Raw genomic sequence first — 7,370 nt, 5'->3', positions numbered from 1 at the left:
TATCTGGTCCTGTTCTTTTGGATTTGTGAGGGTTGTTGTCCTGGACAACATGGGCGGTATTGAGTGGGTTTTCTTGGGTGCTCCCCTGTGGCCTGTACGTGAACCGTCAGGGGAAACACCTCTTCCCTTGCCCCTCCCTCTTTCACCGGATTTCTTCCTCATTTCACTTATCCTTACAGTACACGCTGACTGGCAGCAGTACAGTGGCAGTACAGAAATGCTATACAGTACCACTATTCCCAGCAGCGACACAGAGCACAATGCTATACAGTGACGGGTGAGCGGTGTACCACTATTCCCAGCAGCGACACAGAGCACAATGCTATACAGTGACGGGTGAGCGGTGTACCACTATTCCCAGCAGCGACACAGAGCACAATGCTATACAGTGGCGAACGAGCGGTGTACCACTATTCCCAGCAGACACAGAACAGTACACAGAATGCTATATAGTGTGGCTGAACGAGCGGTGTACCACTATTCCCAGCAGACACAGAACAGTACACAGAATGCTATATAGTGTGGCTGAACGAGCGGTGTACTACTGTTCCCAGCAGACACAGAACAGTACACAGAATGCTATATAGTGTGGCTGAACGAGCGGTGTACTACTGTTCCCAGCAGACACAGAACAGTACACAGAATGCTATATAGTGTGGCTGAACGAGCGGTGTACTACTGTTCCCAGCAGACACAGAACAGTACACAGAATGCTATATAGTGTGGCTGAACGAGCGGTGTACCACTGTTCCCAGCAGACACAGAACAGTACACAGAATGCTATATAGTGTGGCTGAACGAGCGGTGTACCACTATTCCCAGCAGACACAGAACAGTACACAGAATGCTATATAGTGTGGCTGAACGAGCGGTGTACTACTGTTCCCAGCAGACACAGAACAGTACACAGAATGCTATATAGTGTGGCTGAACGAGCGGTGTACTACTGTTCCCAGCAGACACAGAACAGTACACAGAATGCTATATAGTGTGGCTGAACGAGCGGTGTACCACTATTCCCAGCAGACACAGAACAGTACACAGAATGCTATATAGTGTGGCTGAACGAGCGGTGTACTACTGTTCCCAGCAGACACAGAACAGTACACAGAATGCTATATAGTGTGGCTGAACGAGCGGTGTACTACTGTTCCCAGCAGACACAGAACAGTACACAGAATGCTATATAGTGTGGCTGAACGAGCGGTGTACTACTGTTCCCAGCAGACACAGAACAGTACACAGAATGCTATATAGTGTGGCTGAACGAGCGGTGTACTACTGTTCCCAGCAGTGACACACAATGACTGGGGGGGACCCTGGCTAGCGTGGCTGGAGCGCGAACTACCCTGCCTGCCTACCCAAAGCTAAACCCACAGACAAATGGCGGAGATATGACGTGGTTCGGGTATTTATTTACCCGAACCACGTGACAGTTCGGCCAATCAGAGCGCGTTCGGGTCCGAACCACGTGACCCGTTCGGCCAATCACAGCGCTAGCCGAACGTTCGGGGAACGTTCGGCCATGCGCTCTTAGTTCGGCCATATGGCCGAACGGTTTGGCCGAGCACCGTCAGGTGTTCGGCCGAACTCGAACATCACCCAAACAGGGTGATGTTCTGCAGAACCCGAACAGTGGCGAACACTGTTCGCCCAACACTAGTAGGAGCCAGTGTTCTCTTCTGTGCAAACCATCCTGTAGGGAGAAGGGAGAAATTAGGAGTACAGTAGTTATGTCATATTGATGGCTTTTCATGCTGTGTATTATTGTGTGTTCTTTCCATGCATAGGCGATTTTTTTTTTAAATGGACTGAATCTGGTTTTCCATTTCAATATCATATTGCCTCATGTAGTACTGTGGTATGTTTTTAAAAGCATCGTATGTACATTTAAAAAAAATAGTTACATAGTTTGGTAGAAAAACAGACATCCTTCTATCAAGTTCCCCCCCCCCCCCCCACCCCCCAAAAAAAAATGTTACAGCACTGATTTGTTACAGCAGAATCCAGAAGAATGAGAAAAACCCTTAGGCCCCATTGAATCTAAAAGTGCAAAACCTTTTTAGCAGCTTTTTAGTGATTTTACCGTGATTAGAATGGTAAAAATCACTGGACACTTACGCGATTTCAGAGCAATCGCGATCAGCGCTTTATAAGCACTGTACCGCAATCGCTCCAGAATTCTCCCGAAAATGCTGCATGTAACATTTGCGATTGCCGCCAATCTTGGCAGTGAGAACACTGCCATAGGTTAACAAAGCACTAGCGCTTTATCGGGAATCGCCCGCTAACCACTTAAGTGTGAATGGGCCCAAACAAGGCTTGGGCCAATTAGCATTAAAAGGGAAACAATTCCTTCACAACTCTTAATGGCAGTAAGATAAAAAAAAATCCCTGCATTAACACTGTTGGGAATTACCTAATAATTATGGCTGTGAATTTTTTAGTGCAAGGAAAGCATCCAAGCCCCTTTAAAGTGTACCTGAGACAGATGAAAAGAAAATATTAATACATAACTGGGGCTTCCTCCAGCCCCCCTTGGGCTAATCGGTCCCTCGCCATCTTCCGCTGTTATCCGTCGCCTGGATCTTCCTCTATGGGTCCCTGTAATTGAGCCCGTTGGGTCCTGATAATTGAGCAGTAGTACTGCACTGGAGCAGCAATGGGCGCGCATGTGCGCCCATGCCACGCATGTGCACTACCCCCTGACTGGCTCAATTACCAGGACCCATAGCGGTAGAACCAGGAGGCAGAGGAGGGCCGCGAGGGACCGATCAGCCAGAAGGGGGCTTGTGGAAGCCCCAGATAAGTATAAAACTTTTCTTTTCAACCGTCTCAGGTTTACTTTAAATCCTGAAATAGAATTTACCAGAACTCCTTCCTTTAGCAAGATATTCTACATTTTAAAGGGTACCTGAGATGAGCCCCCAAAAAGTTTTATACATACCTGTGGCTTCCTCCAGCCCCCTTCAGGCTGATCGGTCCCTCGCCGCCCTCGTCAGAACGCTCCCGGCTGCGGGAGCGCACGCAGTCAGACTGTGCCTGCGCCAACTTGGGAAATTACCGGGAACCATGGCGGAGGATCCAGGCAATGGAGGAGGACAGTGAGGGACTGATCAGCATGAAGGAGGCTGGAGGGAGCCACAGGTATGAATAAAACTCTTTTTGGGGCTCATCTCAGTTTTACCACACTCTATATACATACCATGAACTCTGTATTAAATGTTTAAATACAGTAACTAAAAGTATATAAACCTTGAAGAAGCCATTAAGCACAGCAGAGCCCACAAACAGCAAGAAGTTGGCCTTCATCACTGTGAGTACTGCCAGCAATTTGTGCTGGTTGGTGAACACTGCTCGTTAGTTGAGTTCTGAGTAACCAGGACTATGCTGTAAATGGCTAAAAGTTTTTTTCCTCCATTTAAAAGATAATTTCCAATATCATTGGTTTGGGAAATTGCATATCAATTTAATGTAAGCAGCAAACGTAAACATGCACAAAAACACCAATGTGTGGTGAAAAACAGTTGTAAAGCCTAGTTCACAATCCTCAGTTGTGTTGCAGAATAATTCAAGTCAACTCACTGCCCATACAAGTCTATGGGGCTGTGCACAGTATAGCGTTGCAACTGATCACTTTATCCTAACTTGTTGCAGGTAGGCTTTGCTGTAAAGTCTATGTCCAGGCTCCGTTCCAGTTCACACACATATTAACCTGCCTGGCGTTCTATTAAGATCGCCAGGCAGGCTGCGGGAGGGTTTTTTTTTAATAAAAAAAAAACTATTTCATGCAGCCAACTGAAAGTTGGCTGCATGAAAGCCCACTAGAGGGCGCTCCGGAGGCGTTCTTCCGATAGCCTCCGGCGCCCAGAATAAACAAGGAAGGCCGCAATGAGCGGCCTTCCTTGTTTTGCTTACATCGTCGCCATAGCGACGAGCGGAGTGACGTCATCGACGTCAGCCGACGTCCTGACGTCAGCCGCCTCCGATCCAGCCCTTAGCGCTGGCCGGAACTTTTTGTTCCGGCTACGCTGGGCTCAGGTGGCTGGGGGGACCCTCTTTCGCCGCTGCTCGCGGCGGATCGCCACAGAGCGGCGGCGATCAGGCAGCACACGCGGCTGGCAAAGTGCCGGCTGCGTGTGCTGCTTTTTATTTCAGCCAAATCGGCCCAGCAGGGCCTGAGCGGCAGGCTCCGGCGGTACTGGACGAGCTGAGCTCGTCCAGACCGCCCAGCAGGTTAACATGTGCGTTATGCAACTAACCACTGTGAATCCAGCCTCAAGCAAGCATAAAATACCTAACACACCAGCAACAGCATGGGTCACATACTTTTAGCCTGGATTCACAGTGGTCAGTTGCTTAACGCACGTGTTAAACTGTGTGTGAACTGCAACTGAGACTGGACATTAATACAAAGCCTGCATGCAGCGAGTCAGAATAACGCGATCCATGACTGTGAACAGCCCCATAGAATTGTATGTGCAGTAAGGCCTGGTGCACACCAAAAACCGCTAGCAGATCTGCAAAATGCTAGCAGATTTTGAAACGCTTTTTCTTATTTTTCTGTAGCGTTTCAGCTAGCATTTTGCGGTTTTGGGAAGCATTTTTGGTGTAGTAGATTTCCTATATTGTTACAGTAAAGCTGTTACTGAACAAAAAACGCCTGGCAAACCGCTCTGAAGTGCCGTTTTTCAGAGCGGTTTGCGTTTTTCCTATACTTAACATTGAGGCAGAAACGCATCCGCAATCCAAAATTTGCAGCAGCCCGGGAGTATGCGTTTCTGCAAAACGCCTCCCGCTCTGGTGTGCACCAGCCCATTGAAATACATTACCCAAGCGGATCCGCACCCGCAAGCGGATCACAAACCGCAGCCGAACCGCTCTGGTGTGCACTAGGCCTAAGTTGACATGCAGAATTTTTCTGCAATGCAACTGAGCACTGTGAACCTAGCCTAATAGTATGCCCATTATTTGACTTTAATGCTGGGTACACACCATACGTTTTTCCTCTCGATAGATGGATTCGATAGATCATTTCCGATATAATGTCCAATATTCCTACCGATCAATTTTTCACTCGATTTCTCATAGAAGGGAATGAAAAAAGATAAGAAAAACAAACGGAAGATAAGAGAATCGAGCAGAAAAAAAACGATCGGGTGGAAAATCCAACAGAAAAACGTATTGTGTGTATCCAGCATAACGCTGCATTCACAGTATTCAGTTGCATAACGCATGTGTTATAATGCATTAAAATAAGTGTGAACTGCAATGGAGACTGGACATAAACTTGAATGCAAAGCCTACATGCAGGGAGTTAGAAAAATATGATCAGTTACAACTCTTTACTGTGAACAGCCCAATAGAATCGTATGGGCAGTGAGTTGACATGCAGAAATATTCTGCAATGCAACTGAGCACTGTGAACCTAGCCTAAACATGTCTACTTTTTGATGTGGCACACTAAGTACACAGCATTTGTGCACTTTCTGTACCTACCCAAGCCCCACATTTTCTCTTTATAATCGTTTACAGCCACACCGACACAAGTGTGCTTCCAGCATTTTTGTTGAAATGTATCAATTAACAACAAATATGAATTGCTGTTACTTGTTAAAAAGTGCGTACATAACTACACTACAGAAATGTGCAAGACAATAGTACATCTGTAAAACAATACGTCATAACAGAATAGTACAGAACATACTGTTTAACCTATTAAATTATTAAGCAGGATTAAGGTTACAAAGTCTCCCTTTACTAATAGTACTGTATAATACTGCATACGGATAATATATTGAATAGCTATTGAAATGCAGGAGGCTTCTGGGCCTATTTCCACAGTCTCGCATGCAATTTGAGTACAGCTGCGGATATGCATTTCTGATGCAAATTTGTGAAAACGCAAGCTTTTTATGTGGATTTTGAATGTGAATTTTCGCATACGATTTTTGATCTGTATAGCAACATGACATTACTATGACTACACAGGAAACAGAAGAAGCATATTAGATGGGAAAATGTATTTTTGCATTGAAAATGCAAAAATTTGCATGCGGGACTATTGACTTTCAGGGGCGTCGCTAGCCCTATTTTGGGGGGGCACGTGCCCCCAATCTGTCCTGGGGTGCCACGGATCTCCGCAGGGCCATGCCTGGGCGGGTGCATTGCACCCAGGCGCCTGTCTCTGACAGGCGCAGCCCGGCCGCCGCTCACCCCCTCTGTCAGCGGCTCCCTCCAGCCGCCGCCGCGTCACTCAGACCTCGATCAGGCGGCGACCAATCGTGCGGGCGCTAGGACCCAGCGCCCGCACTGATATGTGGAAGTGACATCACTTCCGCATATGGAGTGGGTGCGTCCGGCGCCAGCTCGTACTGGTCGGGTCGCCGCTGATCCTGAGGTCTGCTGACTGTGAGGTAAGGGGGGGGGGGGGAGCAGCGGCGGCGGCGGCTTCCTGTCACTTACTCACTCACTACCTAATGGGCTCCCTGTCACTCAATCACTGCCTAAAGGGGCTCCCTGTCACTCACTCACTACCTAATGGGGCTCCCTGTCACTCACTCACTACCTAAAGGGACTCCCTGTCACTCACTCACTCCCTAATGGGGCTCCCTGGCACTCACTCACTACCTAAAGGGCCTCCCTGTCACTCACTCACTACCTAAAGGGGCTCCCTGTCACTCACTCACTTCCTAAAGGGGCTCCCTGGCACTCACTCACTACCTAAAGGGGCTCCCTGTCACTCACTCACTACCTAAAGGGACTCCCTGTCACTCACTCACTGCCTAAAGGGGCTCCCTGTCACTCACTCACTGCCTAAAGGGCCTCCCTGTCACTCACTCACTACCTAAAGGGGCTCCCTGTCACTCACTCACTACCTAAAGGGACTCCCTGTCACTCACTCACTCCCTAATGGGGCTCCCTGTCACTCACTCACTTCCTAAAGGGGCTCCCTGTCACTCACTCACTACCTAAAGGGACTCCCTGTCACTCACTCACTCCATAATGGGGCTCCCTGTCACTCACTCACTACCTAAAGGGGCTCACTGTCACTCACTCACTACCTAAAGGCTCCCTGTCACTCACTCACTACCTAAAGGGACTCCCTGTCACTCACTCACTCCCTAATGGGGCTCCCTGTCACTCACTCACTACCTAAAGGGGCTCCCTGTCACTCACTCACTGCCTAAAAGGGCTCCCTGGCACTCACTCACTACCTAAAGGGGCTCCCTGTCACTCACTCACTGCCTAAAGGGGCTCCCACTCACTCACTACCTAAAGGGGCTCCCACTCACTCACTCACTCACTACCTAAAGGGGCTCCCTGTCACTCACTCACTACCTAAAGGGACTCCCTGTCACTCACTCACT

Source organism: Hyperolius riggenbachi, chromosome 4, assembly GCF_040937935.1.
Source record: "Hyperolius riggenbachi isolate aHypRig1 chromosome 4, aHypRig1.pri, whole genome shotgun sequence".
In the NCBI taxonomy this organism is placed as follows: Eukaryota; Metazoa; Chordata; class Amphibia; order Anura; family Hyperoliidae; genus Hyperolius; species Hyperolius riggenbachi.
Note: the sequence above shows the minus strand (reverse complement) of the source record.